Consider the following 17,823-nt stretch of genomic DNA (forward strand, 5'->3'; position numbering starts at 1 on the left):
TTACGATGGGACGCATCGCCCTCTTAAAAAGAGGATTTGCGACAGCTGTCGTACCCCAGGTGATGCCCCAGGAGAAGGCGTGCGCTGCCTGCCAGGCACCCAGCCTGCACCGCGACCGCGACGGGGACCGCCGGGCAGCACGGCAGGACCAGGCGGAGGGGTTGGACATGGCAGGGGGGATCGGGGCAGCCCTGGAAGCAGCGAGGAGCCGATGCCAGCCCTTCCTGCGGGGCACGGTGGGAAGGACGGTGCATCAGGGAGCCAGAGGGATCCGCACGGAGCTTGCTGGAGCCCCCAGGAAGGTGGTAGGCAAAGGCTAACACAAGGGCAAAGTCTGTCTTGCTGAGGCTGTGTAAGGTTGGGGAGAAATTGGTCTCTGAACCCTTTTATTTATTCATCAGATCTAAGTTTATCCTCTTCAAAAGTTGTCTTATTTACTGTATGTTCTAGACACCAAACACTAGCCCAGTTTAACAATTCAAAGCCCCTTTGATGTCCTTAGTGTACTCAGTTTACAGGAAAGTCCCAGCACGTCCACCCCAGAGCCCTGGCTGACTTCAGGTCCCATCAGAGACAAAACACTAAATAGCTAAAACAGAGCCAAAGTCTCAGTATAAGTCTGCCTTGAAATCAAGGGAGCTTACCCAGTTCATGTTTGGTGAGGTGCAGCCTGTAAAGCTCTGGCTGACTACAGGTATTAAAAGTGTGGTGCTTAATGCCTTTTGCCAGAAAATAAGCTGAGATGTATCTCAGGGAAAAGGTACATTCAATTGCTGCGGATTCTGTTGGTTTCCACAAAGCATCTCTTGTTATTACTTTAATAACTGAAGAGGAAATCCTGTTAATCATAAGTTGTAAGGTTGTACGAGTTGACAGCTGTGATATTACAGCTGTTGATAGCTCTGCACAGGCACGATGAGATAGCAGATAACGTACGTTGTGATTTTCAATAAGGAATTAAATTGGTTGCCTAATTTTCATCATGCACTCACCCCCCCCCCCCAAAAAAAAAAAAAAAAAAAGTCACACATCTTTCTTCTCCTAGCTATTACAACAAATATATTGTTCCTACAATCAGATGCCAACATACAGTTAAGGACATGCATTGATTACCACTGCTTAAGTTAGCAAAGGGTTAAATGGAAAGAAAATGAACCAAACAAGAAGTCAGCCCAGAAAGAAAAGCAATTAACTGAATTAAATCTATCTCCATTGGTGTGAACTCAGATAGCCTGATTTTTGCCATTTAAAAGAAACAGTCCCAGCAGCCTGAGCTTGCCTGCAACATCAATAAACTTTTCTTCAGACAATTGTTTAAAGCGCACCGTTCACATGTGCTGTGCGCACGTAAAAGTGCCAGTATGGCAGAATGAGTCTGGTTTTGAGAGTCCTTTGTGGAATGAACTTCCTGAAACGGTGGCTATTAGGAAGCTTTTATGTCCAAGCACACGTCCATTACCACACATGAAAGGAAAAAGTCATCCTGTGCAAACTGACTGAAGCCTGGCAAATACCTTAAACCCTTTATGATTTTAAATGACACCCATGATCTTCTATTTTCACATCACTTATTGCCTCTGACACACACAATTTGTTAGGATGCTTTGGGTCACAAGTCAACAGAGCAACGCTGAATTACAGTGGCCGGGAGGGTTTGCCTCCTTCTCACTTACATATCCTCTGCAGCGTTTACACTGTGTATGGCCCATGGCTCCTATAGGTGCTATAGAAATAGAGGTGACTGCTGCCCCAGGAGGATGCTGGCTAATGGACACGCACTTGGTGTCCTGAAGGAGGCCGTTGAAGGCTCCCACAGGGAATTAAAGGATTTTGTGTAGGAAATTCCAGGGAGGAAAGGAAAAAGCAAAATGTTAGTGAGATACCAAATCTTAGCCACTGTGGCCAACACGGGAATTTCCCTGGAGGAAGAGAAGAAAAGGAAAACGAAACACAAAAATATATCCCAAAGCGACAGAGAAAGCTAATGAAATATTGTCTTTCGGGAGAGGCTGTGGGGTCAGCAGTCTGGACCGGGAGCACGGAAGATACAAGAGAAGCCTCCACTACTGGTAAATAAGTCAAACAACTCGGCAAAAAACCACAGCCACCCCTGCAGCTGCTGGGCAGTTCAGCCTTGTTGCTCCAGACACCTCAGGCACTCACCTTGAACGACGACTTTTAATTTCATTGTAGAGTGCTGGCGTCAGTGCAAAACCATGTGCTTTGTTTAAACTAGTGCTTTTTACCTCCTGTTTAAGCAGAGCCTGCTGGGGCTTTGCAGGGATTTCAGGGGAGCTCTTTGCATCCTCCACCAAGGAGGGACTGCAAGCTCCCACCGCACCGCACACACGGCAGCCAGCGTGGTGAGACGTCTCCTTGGGAGGGTCCCATGAGATGGCCCTGTGCTGCCCGGATCGACACGGAGTCTCCGGAGAGAAAAAGTTTCATTTTAATTATGCCAGGTCTAACCTTGCAGAAGTTTCGCGGCCCCAAACTTTATGTAATACTTCAAGATTAACAGTGAAATAAGAAGAGACTTGACCTGGAAAAAGTTCCAGCTTAGGCAAAATTTATCTTTTTTTTCCTCCTCATTTTTAGCAAATGTAGTGATGACTGGGTATTATAGGTACAGCTCTGCCCAGAAGCATTAGCTATTAGTCACCTCATGATAATTAGTCATCTAAGATACCACTTTTTAAAGACCTCAGATAGCTCCATCCGATTGTTACACTAAAGTCTTAAAGGGGGCCTGAGTGCAAGAGAATGGGCGCCCGTGCTGCAGGGAATCCGAGAGAAAAGGCATGGGGAAATAACAGGACAGAGCTGGCAGCCAAATGGCCATCTCAGCTGTCCCCCTCAGTTCTCCCTTCTGTAATTAGGGAGAAAAGACACCAGCCTCTTCTGCTAAATGCTTCAAGACCTAGGTAGTTAAAAGCACAATGCAGAGAATATTGTTTTCACTCCTGATGTGCCGCTGCAGGCTCCCATCCCCATGCCAAGCGGGGACCGTGGAGCCCCGGTAGCATCGCTATGGGCCGTGATGGTCCCTCACCTTCAGGACCGCTCGTAGGACGGCTGGTTTCTGCGTGGGACGGTGGGCTGAGCAGCCCCACGGGGCTGGCAGTGGTAGCATCATTCCCCCATCCATGAGCCACATGGATCCAGACCTTCCCCGTTACATCCTCCTCTACAAGGAGGAAAGAAGGAAAGCAGATTCAGAGATTTTTGCCTCCCCCCCTCCCCTAAATCAAGCTTTTAGGATTAATTGAAAGAGAGAATATGTCTCTTATCAATTATTTGAATAGGTTGGAATGCAGTGACATCAGCAGCTAATGAAGTAAATCTAAATTAAGCCACTATCTGAACTTTTTTTTTTTAATTTTTTTTCTGGTTTTTTTTTTTTTTTTTACAAAAGGGAGAACATCTGCTGTTTGACAGCGAGACCAATCGAGTCTCCAATTAATCTCTGCAAAGTGGCATACCTCCTAGTTGTTCTGCGTGCAACCATTTCTTCAGTCCTGACCACCGGTACAGAAAATAGCTTGTTGAATGAGCCGCTGCAGAAATCTTCTTGTCATGAAGAACTCATTAGGTCAGCAATAAAGTGATTTATCAAAGACTTGGATTTCAGCCATCAGCTTCACTTGTACAACAGATTCAGTTGCAGTGCTTCGAGCAAAGGCTTACAAATTACCATTATAATCTTGTAAGCATGCCTCATCTACACCAGCCAGTTCCTGACCAGTGAAGTGGAGACCAAGAAATACAATCCTTTCTGACCTCTATTATATGCTGTCAGCCATCCAGATGTGATGCAATGAGTGAAGCAGATATTAATACTTCTGAATGGTGATGAAAGGGAGTTCACATTCTGGAAGAGATGCTGGAAGCAATGTGAGATTGCTTTATGCAATCTTAACTTTTCCTGAGCTTCCTCTGCCTGATCACACAAGCCCTGTTGCAGGGGAGACCTTTGAGGGAGTAGACGGTCTCTTGCTGTATGGCAGCGATCAGCTCGGTCTTACGCAGCACCTGACCTTATATAATCCAGCATGTGTCTGATGATATTTTTCAGTTCCCTCAGGTTGAAAACTGCCTTTCCCGTATCCGTCAGAGTTGTGTTTCTGCGGTAGACCCATTCTCCCGTCTGCCTGAGCCAGGAGAGCGGAGAGGAAAACATGGGGAGGAAGGGGACGATTTCTTTAAAAAGTCAAAACCCTAAGTTTCCACAGGCTGGAACATAGGATCAAGTTCATCACTTTTTTCAGCCCATCACATGTACAACCGGTATTTTTCCTTGCAAAATGGATTTCTTTTTCTTAACTTAGTCAATTTTCAGGCAAGAAGAAAACCCACTGCTAAGCACAGCTTCACGAACAAGCCAAGTACATGCCCGCACACACATACTGCATTTAATTTTCCATTCTCTGCTCTGCCTCTGATCCTTTCCCACCACCAGCTGGGTCTTGATGTCTCTCCTCACCACCTTTATCTCTCTTCCACCAGTTTTTCCCATTGGAATTACTTTCCCTTCTACCAGCACCCTCCTCTCCCTCAGGACGTGAACTCAGTTACATCAGCATTGAACTTTCAAACCCGTGATGTTCAAGTGGATTCAAAATTAGTCAAAACAAGCTCATCCATCAATAGCTTTTAATGTCAAGAGCTCTTAGGGCAGGGGTGGGGGTGGAAGGCAGGGCCATGGTGCATATTCAGGCAACAATGAAAATGTTGTCAAAGAGCAATTAAGAGCGCTCCTGTGTCAGGTTGGTGCTGCATTTTTTCCAAGGTGAGAGAAGTCATAAAACATTTACAGTTCACCCAGCACCAGCAGCATCAAGTGCCTTTTACATCCAGCCTGCATCTCCTTGGCAATCAGAGGAGACCCAAACCTGCCTTGTGCCAAATGGTAATTGCATTTTTAAATAACATTAATCACCTTTTACCATGACTTTTCAATTTGCCAAGTCAAATGTCATATTCTCTATTGCTGGGCAGCCCTCTTTGCTGCACTGTGAGCATTAATTAAACAGACAGATGGAATTTGTTATCATATATTTGAGCCACAAATCATAAACATAAAGGAACTTCTTTACTAATATTAGTCTAAAATAATTTGTTCTTATCCAAATATTCATAAGGAATATGATAATAACACTATCTTTAAGAGTTTAATCAGAGTCAAAACCCCATTCTAGGCAGAAGAATCTGTACTCCCTTCATATTCAGGGCTATTGAAGTTATTTCCACATACATGAGATACAGTACTTTAACATGTGAATCTGGCAGGATTTGGCTGCTGCAATACTACCTGGTATGAAAGTCAGGGGCTGAATTCTAAGAAGAGATGAATTGAAAGAAAGCAGCTGAAGAGGCTGCTTGGCAAACAGCATGTGTTTCCACTAAGATCTGAGCACACCAGGTAGGATTTCCATAAGGTGAAGAATATGGCTGTAAGCCAGCTATAAAAATGGAAAGAAAAAACAGCATAAAGAATTGAATATCTGAAGACTAACGAGTGAGCTGATGCTCCCTGCATGGCTGGAGAGCCGAGTATGCTATTGACTGAGACGACAGAGTTTTTGGACAATATGGGAAATCAAAGAGATGTCAGGGAGCTGGAGATCCAGCATTGTTCTGCATCCCCTCCTTTCCAAATGAAGGGAGTGAAGCAGAAATCTAATAATAGAGAAATGCTTGTGCCTTCAGTGCTGGGAAAAAATGCTTTTGTGTAAAGAAAGGGCTGTGGACAAAACACACTGAATGAAGGACTAAGAGCCAGTTTCTTAATGCAGTGCCTACCTGTGTGGAACAGCTCATGTTATTCTCCTGATTAGGCTACTCACCCCACAGAGTAGAGACCAGCTGCAACCAGACTACTCCTCACCAGCCTCGACGGTTGCAGGCAGAGGGCAGGAACAGAGCAGCTGATCTTTTATGTCAAGTGATACAGAGAGACTAAGCAAAAGGCATTTTCCTCCATTGGTGGAAGGGGATACCAAAGTCCAAGCTTGCCGAGCACTCGATTTTGTGCTTATTCAGCCCAGGAGATATCAACAGGGAGTTCAGCTACACCCAACGCCCACACGTGCTCAAAGAAGAACATTTCTTATCAATGCCTTTCCAGGGCAGGAGGCGAGGGAATAATTTTCATCTCACTTTATGGTGGCACAAGAGTTACTTGGTTTCAGAAACAACTGTCTCTGGCAGAGCTAGGACTGGAAGCCACAGCTCCTGGGTCTTGCTTCAACAGCATAAGCAGAAGTGCTGCCCCCCAGGCTGAGCCCTGGCCCTGAGCATCTGTCAATGCACCAAAGCTAGGGACAGACCATCACGTCTTTGCCTCCCCTCCTAATCTCCTCTCTAGCAATTCAGCAAATATCGATTAAGTCTGTGCCGTTCATTCATGGTTGATATGTCCTTCCAACAGCTCACTATGTGAAATTTTAAATTGCTTTATTAAGCTATCTCCTATACATTTACCTACCAGCAACCTAATAATGATATGAAATTAAAAACACATTACCTTTATCTGCAATTATCCCATTATAGAAGCAGGCGAGTGCTGCAGAAGCAGTCATCACATTTTTTACAGCATAACTACTGTAGATAAAAATTACAGGGAGGCAGGTTTCCTATCTGTGGAGAGATAAAGTTGATCCTTTCAGAGCTTTGGCCAATTTGAGACAGGAGGTCAAATGAAGATGTGCGAAGGCTAAAGTCAGTGTTTCCAGGTGACCTGCGTTTTGCCTCCAAGAAGCTTCTCTTTTCCCTTATCATTGCAGCCTTTGTCACCTGTAGAAGATTATTCAATAGGTGGTTTGTGTTTTTGTCTCTCAGCCAAGATCCATCTCCCTCCAGAACAAGCAGACAACCCCAGAAAATGAAAGGGCACCTGCTGGTCTCACCTTTTTGTGGAAGGCTTGTCCACCTTTTCTCTCCTCTCCAAATGGTAGAAATAAAAGGGCAGCTTTTATCCTGCAATAGAGATGAGAAATGTACCCACATCATATTTCTTGTGTCAAGCTGATAGATCAAATCGGGAATGGGGGAAGCAAATGTAGGCGATGTAGACTGAAAAGAAGAGCATTATCTCGACAGACGAACACAGTGAGAAATCAAGTAAGAACTATCCGGTCCATTTTCCCACAGCCCCAGGCAAACATAAAACCATTTAGTCCAAAAATCACTCCTAAATCTTTTTTGTGTGCCTACTGCAAGCCGTCCATTCTCATACCACAATGGGTGTTTCTAGGCACCAAGCTGTAGGGGAGAGAGCCTGGAAGATTTGCCTTTCATGAGGACTTCGGGGCTTCCTAGCTGTCTTGCAGAGCAGTGAGTACGTTGTTCAAAAACTCCACTGTTTATTCTAATCCTCACTGAGGGAGACTGGATCCCAGGCCCTTTGGAGCACCCAGAGCAAGATGATTTACTTCTGGCTTGGCATTTCAGGCTCGTTTTTGTTTCAGAACTATCAGAGCATTTGGGTTGTTTCTACTGAACATTGCAAAGTTCTTGCCTCTTCCCACCCATGTAAATTGGAATTTTATTTTGCAAAAATAGGACTAAATGTTTATTCCAACCTTTCTTATGGAACGGAAGTCCCACTTCTGATCATGTCTCCCAACAAAGCCTCCACCCAAAGGGAAGATGTCCTTGAATACCCTCTTTTCCTTGATGAGTACAGAGCTTTCCCCATCTGCTATCTGAGCATAGACACGAGCCCAAGCCTTGTGTCAACATGTTCCCAGCCTCCTTTCATAATATGGAAATGACAGTGGTTGCCGCATGTGAAGCTGAAATCAAATGAATAAATGAATGTCAACAGACTGTGGGTAGAGGCACAGAGGTTGCATAACCGAGCGACTACAAGTGCACAGATGCAGTGAAGCCAAATTGGGTGCTGAGTGGATTGTCAGGGCTTGTTTCTGAGGGATGCACCTAGTCATTTCACAAGCACAGCTGTCAGCCGATGAATTATTCCCAGTGAATTAAGAAACAAACAAACAAAAAAGTCCTCTACCCATCCAGTATTCATGCAGGCCATTCGGATGGGAATATTTTGTGACGTCTCTAGGTAAATTGGATGGTGAATTATTATGGAATGGTTCCTTTTCCCTGCAGGAACAAAGTCTGGAGATATCCTACAAAATCCTTCCTATGTCAGTGTCAAACTCAATAATTCTCTCAAAAAAAAATTATTACCAGCTGCACATCTGGCATTAATGTCACACTAAGGGCATGGCTGCATGGATGAGGACTGACAGACTTATGCTCCGTGCCCCTGCTCTGAGCTGGCCAGATGCGAACTAATTCTGTTCCAGAAGCAGATAGCCATGTTAGCAGGAAGACAGCTTACTCAAGAAGCAAGGCCAAATCTTTTGCCACTATATGGTTTTCTGAATGCCACTGTTCGCACCTATTTGTCTCCCTTTCAGGTGCCTTTCCTGCCTATGAGTCCTTTAACCTGAACTGGAATGCTTTCTTTTTATCCTCCTCTCTTACAGCAGAAGCAGAGACCTCTACAAACCAACGTTGCTTTAACAAACATGGCAACAGCTTCTTAAATAAACAGCACACTTCTGTGCCTCTTTCCTCTCAAACAGAAACACTACTTCAGCTTCTTTGTGCCACTTCCCCTCCAAAACTGCAGCAGCAGCAAAGCAATCAATGAGAGCGTGAAGTAATATCACGTACAGCAGACCTGTTTCATTCTGAACAAACACACAAATAACCTCCAGTTTGAGAAGGAGGAATGCACAAACACTTAGAAGCTAATTCCCAAACCCAGCAAGACAAAGGCAGAGTTAAAAGACTCAAAACACCTGAGCAAGCAAAACAGTCTCTTATCCCTCGCTAAAGCAAACACAAAGACGAATCGCATTCACTTTTCAACCCGGCAAGCCAGCCATAATATATTGCCTGCCACAGCAATGATGATTGTTCTTGTGCTCTCCACCTCAGCCTGATACGCACTCAGCAGATTCATAACTCTTTCAAGCTCTCCAAGATAAACACGTAGGCGCTTGGTAGAGAATTTCAATTATAACATTCCTGGGAGCGTCCAACACGCTGCCCCCCACACCCAATACAACGGTGGATACGGCCCTCCCACCCCAGGGACACGGTCTGCAGGTCAGGTCCAAAAGGGTCGGAGGTTCCTTGTGTTTTTGGAAGTCTCCTTTCTTCGGTGAGGATGGGTCCCTGCCATGCACAGCTGCCTATAGCATCCTCCGGTGCTCCCATCCCCAGCCCCAAAGGGACTGCAGTGGGGTTGTGTTGGCCACCAGCACGCGAGACAGGGACAACCAAAGGTTTTTGCTGCATGCTGACCTCACCGGAGCTTTTGGCAGCCCATCTGCCTTCCCCTTCTCTACACCCCATGGCTGAGGAGCTCCGGCTCAGTCTGACGTCTGTTTCCCATATCCAAACTCCAGCCTGAGCAATCCTCTTCAAGGGCTGAACGGCCACAGATGACATGGGAAAAACACCCTCACCCAAAGGAGTCAAGCGGTTTAGAAAAGCCATCTCCCCTTCACCCCTAAGCCACAGGGGACTTACTCTGACAACGGGCTGTTAGCAGAAGAGACTGCTGAGGTGGGAAGGGCACCCCACCGTTCAGAGCTGCTGCTTGCAGCCACAGCTAAGGGCTGCCAAGAGCCAGGAGCACACAGGAGAGCAGACTGCATTTAGGTAAGGGCAGGTGATCTGACGGATTCCAATCTTGATTGAAGGAACCCATTAGATTCACTTGTTTGAGGGTAGAAGAACACCCGGCAGCCTTTGGCCATGTTTAGCGTGCAGGAAATCCTGCGGGGGGTGGACTGGGGGCTGCATGCCTGTGTACACACATACAAAATATACTGCAGGTGTCTGGTTTCTAAGACAGCAACCAGCGCATTCAGAAGTGAGAATCTGCTCAGGACTGTCACATCTATTGCTGCCAAATACATCTGCCCTTGTACAAAACGCAGCGGATGAGCAACTCTCCTCCAGCCCCCGTGTCAGCCGCCTCATTAGTCCTGAGCTGAACCACGCATTGCAGCTGGCTGGGAGCGCACCGAGCTTTGCATCCTCAGCTTTTGGATGCCCGTTGCTTGGCTCTTAGCTGGATGGTCTCTAAGTGCTCCTGCTCAGCTCTGCGCCGGCTGCTCTGCGGGGTCCGGATTTGGAGAGCTGCAGCAGCTTCACCGTCAGTTCTCTGAGTCAGTGCCACCGTCACCAGCACCCTCGCCCTGCCCCGATTGCCCCAGCGAACGTACGTGCCGCAGGGCTGGAGCCAGTGAATTCTCCCTGACAGTGTCTGTGTTACTCGGAGGGACCCTACGGAGTCAAAGTCCCTGCTATACCCAGGGGCTTAGCAAGAGACCCCGCTCAGGACTGCTGCGCTGATCGGATACTAAGCCTGAGAGCCCATTTCAACAACATCCAGCAGATCAGGGATGGTTCAAACATTCCTGGTGAAATATTCTGCCTTTCACAAAGGATAATAGCTTCTGCAGCCTGCGAAGCATGACAGATGCATCTTGCATCCTTTACACAACAGTATTGGCTGATATACTGCCTTCATTTCACCACTCAACTCGGCCAAAACCAAGAGACACACTTGGATCTCTCTCTCCTCATGTTTACTGCCTCCTCCTCCCTACATCCTTCTATCGTCAAGATATTTTAGAAGTCCACCATTTTGTCCTGAGCGATAGGAATAAAAACAAACCGGAGTTTTCACACCATTTAATTTTAGGTCCTAGAGATCGGAACTTAACACAGTGAAAGGGGAGAAGGAAATTCTCCAGTCAGTGAGTCAGTGAATACACCAACCTCATTTAGGTACCGCTCGTCCCACCCCACCAACCTCCTGACTGATATGTCTGGGGTGAGGTACTGTGGTTATCCTTCTGTCTGAAAACACAATCGCAATTTATTAATCATTAAACAAAGGGCAAAGTCAAAAAGAATACCCCATCAAAAAAAGAGCAGGTACATTTTCACTAGCCTAGGACTCAAAGTCTGTGTGCCCTCCAAGCTTTTCTTACAATAAGCAAGCATTATGGGGTGCACTTGTTTGGGGAATTTCTCAGAGGCATGTTGGGGAATGGCCTCCTTTCCCATTGACTTATTTTGTGTTTCTGAATAATAAAAAAAGAAAGAAATCTCTCACTTTGTCAATATTGACCCTGATTTGTTAAAGGTCCATTTGTCAGGGCTAGTACATTGCTGCAGTGTCAGCATATTAGGATTTACACTGCCCTGTAAAGATGGGTTCATTTCAGAAACCCACGGAACTTTAGTTACTGGACTTTGGTCTGTTCTTTAAACTCTGCTGTAGTATAAAAAACGCTGTAATCGGGTGCAGGGAGCAATATGCCACACAACATGGTGACACAGGGCAGTTTTCCATGAGGGGATGCTGACGACGACGTGGTCAGAAACCAAGGAGCAGCAAATGACACAAGGACTGCTCCCAGCAGCCAGGCTGGTCCTGTCTTCTCCCCCCTTCAGAACCTTCCCCAGGACCCCCTGGCCCACGGGTCCTACTGAAATTGGGCTGCCTCCATCGCTGGTGGCAACAGCCCTGAGGCGGACCCTTCCCTCTGCCATGGTGAACCTCACCGTCCCCCAGCCTGACTGCTGGGAGCCGGACTTTGATGAGGAATTGCTGCCTCTTTAGCACAAAGTGTTTCTTCTCCTCTAAAGCTAACGTGCTGGTGCTGAGCACCCGGCTCGGGGTTCTGTCCTTTGCCAGCAACACTCTTGCTCAAGCAAAAAAGCCACCGAACGGTGGCAAGCAGCTGCGTGCTGATGTGCACGTTATTTCATGCGGGGAGGAGTAACTGCTTTGTTTTCTCTTCAGGAAGGGAAGATGAGGTGTCTGACAGGCAGACCCGTATTTACCCCAGCAGACTCGTGTTTAACCCTGCCCACACATCTTGTCCCCCCACCCTTCTCCACGCCAATAAGAAAGCCTTTGGCTGCCTCTCTGGCAGAGGAGCGTGAAACCCTCCCTTGTCCGAAGTCACAAGCTCTGCTGTGATCCCGGCCTCCTGCCCTACGGGCGAATATTGTTGTACGACAGACCCTCCTGGTCCTTCCCGGCCATGCCTTCAAGATCAGTTTCCCGCTGGTTCTCGCAGTGTCCGCAGGTACTTGGCCCGCGCTTTCTCCATCCCTCTCCATGTCTTACTCCGCTGCCTCTGCAGAGTCGCTCTGATTTACGCCACGGTCTGCAAGAGGAAGATCAGGCTCGCCGACTCCACCAGAAATCTCATACCAGCCCTGAAAACTGACAGCAGCCAGAGGCAGCTCCAGGCTAATGTCACAGCCGCAGCTTCAGCACATGGCGGGTAGAGTCTGACCTAGTTTTAACCCTGCTAAATATGCAAAGAAAGAAAATGAGAGTGTGCGGGGAAAAGCAGTCCAGGGTTTTCTCTATTTCCTCAGTACTTCTCTGCTGCTTTAGCTTTAATATTCATACTACATTGAAACATTTCCACTGCCAGGTCTTAGGGGTGTACTGAGAGAGGAAAAACACAGTAACATTTGAAGGGTGGGCTGGTTTTTTTTTTTCTTTTTTTTTGTGGAGTTTTTCTTTTTTTTTTTTTTTTTACAAGTTTATAGGAAGGTGGAATTTTTGAAAGGTTAACATTTTGACAAAATAGAAGAAAATCTGAAAAACTTTTTGCTACCTTTTGAGCGGAAATCTCTTTTCAGCTGTTTACCATTCCATTTTGCTTGGTTTTTGCAGTCTTTTTGTTCTTAACTTAGTCATTGAGAGCTAAATGCTACCCTGACTATCATTCTGACAGGCCTTTTTTGTTGTTGTTTTATTTTTAAGAAAATGGATTTTTGTGCACTTGGCTTTGTCTTTGTTTCAACATCTGCCTTTCCCTTAGCATTGCTGGTTCACTTTCACCAAGGAAAATACTCAAACTTCAGCTTCTCCTCTTGATTCTTTATTAAATCTAGACCAATTGTGTAGTACATAGCTACTTCATTGCTATGGAAACACTATCTTATTTGAATCACCCCCACAGTTCTGCATGCCTGTTTTTTTGGCACCTTAATTTCAATACAAAACTGCGCTCACCGGCAGTGCAGAGGGCTTCATCAAGGGTCAGTATGGCACAGCGTTCTGGTCTGCGTCCTTCAGTCAGTGTCGATCCCCCTCAGCCAGGATCTGGTGACGTCCGAGATGTAAATGCGTCCTATGAGTCTGAGTACCCACCTGAGGCTGAGCTATGAAATACCATCGTGGCAAGACTGGGAGTATTGCCCAGCACAGGGACTGTAAGAACTTGTGGCAAAAAAGAAATAGAAACCCTCTAAATACTTGCTACCAGCAATCGTGAGAGAGAAGGGATGCTCTTCTCCTTCATCACACCTAGATGAATGGATATGCCCAGTGCAGAGCCAGTTTCCATCCTGGAGAACACGAGCGCTGCAGAGCACGGCAAGCGGAGAAACGTGGAGAAGACATCACGAAGAGGAACTTTCTGGGGAGGGAGAGGACAGTAACGGGATGCAAAGATACAACCAGGTTTTGAATGCGCTCACACTGCACAAGGGGCACTGCCACTTGATAGCACGTGTGGAACGAGTCTCAGACGTGGAGATCCTTGTCGGAGTGGCTAAGAAAAAAGCCAAAGACAGGAAACTATGAAAACCATTAATCAGTAGACCACAAGCGGTGTTGTTTCTGGCATAGGTTGAGACAATGCTGGTCGTTATGACTCCTATGAACGTTCCTGACCTTGCTCAGGAAGGCTCTTAATTAAATAATTACATCCCTCAACTTCTACAGAACTCAGGCATATGCTTGTATGCTTTCCTCAGCAAGGCTTTTTTCTGAATCAGGATTCCATGATTACAGTCAACTAATTATTTGAAAAGCATTTTCATCTGGGCTCCAAGCAATCAAATTAAATACAATTAATGTGGGTTTGGCAGGACTCCACGCAAACAAAGTTGCTCTGTTTTTGCACAAAATTGGAAAATCGGTTTTTGCTAATAGCCTGATCTATGAAATCTGCTGGTGCAGCTTTTCACTGTTTTCCCAACTTTTCCATTTTGCTGCAAAACTGTTGATGTAGTTCTGTTCTGATAAATGAAGCCCCAAATCTCACAACATCCTGCCTTTAGCACAAGACCTTGTAGGAACCAGAGACTGAGAAAGAATGAATTGCTATGGTTTGCAGTAAAAGTTGATAAAGACAAAGAGCATGCTGAAAATAAAGGAATCAACTATATGCCACTTTATCAAAAGAGATACAGCAAGACAATGATATGAATCATGAGGCTTTAGCAGCTATAGGAGATTTCAGGTAGGAAGGCAAACTGAATAACACAAATCAGAAAAAACATAGTTATAAAAAATACTGAAAACCAAACCTCATTTTGGACAGAAGTGCAAACAAGCATACATCCCCTTTTTAATGAAGCTCACAACAGTCTACTTGTCTCTTTACTCAGTTCTTTACTATGAAAATTCACCTGACTTTTTTGCCTCTGAACAGATATCCTTATGGATCATTTTTCACAATGAAGCAGGGAGTAAAGCACATCTAAACCCGAAGGCAGTGTGTGTCTATTTTTGGCTCACTGAATTAGAGTGCATCCTTTTTATAGAAGAAACGTTGATGCAAAAATCATGAGACTTCATGGCTTCATGTGTAAAACACATGTCAGTCATAGAAAGGATAAATAGTTTGGAAATGCCATGAAGCTGTGTTAGAAGAAGGATCTATCTTTATTAAATCATAATTGGAATAAGAAGAGTCAGGCTGATGAATGAAATCCTTAGCAAGCAGAGGGATATGAATTTTTGCAATATGCTGAAGCAATGCAATAGCAGAAGCAATGATCGTAAATATTAATATCAGTTACAACCAAGATTAAAATCTAAGACAGGCAGAATTTCAGGGTACAATATTTGAGTTGATGCAATGTCACAGGGGATAGCAGTGTTCACCACTGCTTTTAGCAATAGGAAGCAGTCCTCCTTACCTGGAGGTCTTCAGGAAGGAAAAATCCCTTCTGGCGCTGGGATGCCCCAGAGATGCACACAGGCACTCAGGAGTAATGCAGAACTGTGTGCCCACCAGTTCAAGCCACTGAGTGCCGGAATAAAGGCAGCCCAGCTGCCTCTGAGCCCCAGATGTTCCAGCTTTGTCAGCAGCTGGAAGGCACCAGCCGACAGGACAGCCATGCACCCTGCAGATATGGGGTCCCTCGCCCAGGTTTGTTCCAGGCTTTCAACACAGGCTCTAGATAATCAAAATTGTGTGTGTGTTGTCATGTTAAGCACTTCAGAGCTGTTTATACTTTGCATATTTTTGCATTGTTATTGCACAATTAAGCTGAAGACTTCCAGAGCAAGCTGTCCCAAAAGCACAAGGAAATTCAGAGGTAGTCAACTTCCAATCCTGGTAATTGGTCAAAGGAAAAAAAAGAAACTGTTTGGGTCAATGTGTGCCATGCACGTTAGGAAGGTGCAGTTAGCAGTTTCTTTTATTAAGAATTAAACATTTTTCAGGATAGCAAATGTATAGTAAGTGACATCAAGTATCACTTGTATAAAAAGATACTTTCCAAGGACCGCTGAAAAACTATCACTGAAGAATTGGTTTAGACTTTTTCTCTGAGGTCCCAGCAAGATTTCTTTTTGACAACCCCAGCATTTTGTCTAAAAACACTTCTCATCAAGTTATCCTTTCAACCAGAGAAGGGACTGGAGAAGGAAAACAGATGTCTGATGCATCCTCAACAAGAATATAGGAAAGCATGACAAGAAAACATATGCCATGTATTTTTTTATGGTCTTTTCTTCCTGTTACTGTTATTAATACCATGCAAATAATGTGCACGGGGATCTTTAAACATCTTCTAATCATTCAGTAAATCATTTCATAGAATAACAAATTCAGTACTGTGAATCAGCCACACAAATTTTACGACTTCTTTTAGTTTTTATGTCACATTTGGAAACCCACAGAACATGGTACTTTGGTGCACCTTCAGAGAGTGATTCTTGGCTCTGCCTGAAGATGCCCTCTCCTCAGCTCTCCATGCCTGTGGTTAGGACCTCTGTTTCCACTGAGGAGTAGGAGCAGGACATGCTGACCATGTCTGGTGCTGTACTGTACAGCAGAGAAACTGCCTCGTGTTCTTGGAAGTGAGCCCTGTGTTACACAACCGCAGTTCGAAGGTTACAAAGGCAAAGGCTTTGCCAGCAGACTGAACACTTCAAAGCGGTGGCAACAATTGTTGGATCAAATAGAGAGGAAAGAAGTTGCCTGTGGGTCCCCAAAGCAAACTAGAGTCTCAGAAGAAAAACAGGATCCAGAAGAATCTTACTGAGAAACAATGAGAAAAAAACTGCTCATTTATGTGGAACAAAAGCCCGAGTCCTCAAGAAACTCTCCAAGTTGCTTCCACATCCAATCAATATTTTCTCTAGCACATATGGAATGAGCCTCAGCCAACTTCCTCCCCCAGACATGCCTGTTTCTGAGTATCCTTAGAAAGAAGCAAGACGGCTAATTCAATGAATCTCATTCATACTTATGGGAGTCACCAGGCTTGGAGGGACAGTCTCACCAGCCAGTTTTCCTGACTCAACAAATTACTGCAGATAGGCTCAGCCCCAGATACATCCATACATACGCTCTTAGCTCACAGCAGATGCAAGGTAATGTCACATAAGCTTGGTCCTCTAATGACAGACAGAAAATCTGAAGACTGAAATTTCTGACAAGTGCGAAGGAAAGAAGGAGGAAATCTAAGACTGGTTGTAGATGACATGGGGGTGGAGATGAAGCCTGGTGTACAAACGCCACATAAGCAAGGTGGAATTCCCATTCCATACAAGCCTGACTCTTTCTCACAGTCGGCATCAAAGTCACATCAGCTTAGGAACAGACCAAATAACCTTGGCTGAGGCACGATGCCAGCAATTTGGATTTGCTTGAGTATGACCAAAGTAAATGCTCAGCTTAAGTATTTCTCTGCAGACCATTTTCTGCTCTTCTCTCCCTCCTGCTGCAGCAAACCTCCTCAAAAGTTCTTTTAAGAAACTATTTGCTGCAAAATTAAAGCTAATGAGACTCCTTGCAGAGTTGAAACCGCCTCCATTTCAACTTAAAGATCTTGAGGCTCAGACTACTCTTTGAAACTGAGGATTTTCAATTCACGTGCTGCCAAAGATTTGCTGAGGATAACTGCCCTCCTCGCCTCCTCCACGCCTGTCCAGTCAGCAACATAGATGGTGGGTGTTCATCTCTGCTGCTTCAATGAAGTACATCATTTTAGCTCACACTATCACCGAAACGGGTTTATGCAGAGACGTTTGAGGTGGAAGGGTTGGGGCACACATTACTTTCTGCTGACTTGCCAGAGCTCATCTGTTGGTGCCTCTAGGCCCAGATATGCAAAGCCAGTCGGGCACTAAGCTCTGCTGAACTACGGGGGTAAACACTGCCCGAGTCGGAACTCGTGCACAAACCTCACTTGATTTTAATGGCATTTATAACCTTAGCTGATAGGACGTGCTCAGGGCCTTAGCCACTTATAGGCATTTAATTAAGAATTCGGACACAATTCTGCAGACAACTTCCTACATTTTGATACAATTTGCTAGTTCGTTTCAGAACCAATCCTGCAGTTAGCACAATTTCACCTGGGAAGGAGCATGTGTGCGGTCTTCCTCGCCCAGGCCCTGGAAATATCAAGAAACATAGTGATTTTAAGTATTTTAGAAACTCTGTGTCCATTTTAAAACTGCATTTTAAAACTTTGATGGCCATATATTATTTACAAAAGCATTTT

The sequence above is a fragment of the Aquila chrysaetos genome, chromosome 20, assembly GCF_900496995.4.
Source record: "Aquila chrysaetos chrysaetos chromosome 20, bAquChr1.4, whole genome shotgun sequence".
Classification (NCBI taxonomy): domain Eukaryota; kingdom Metazoa; phylum Chordata; class Aves; order Accipitriformes; family Accipitridae; genus Aquila; species Aquila chrysaetos.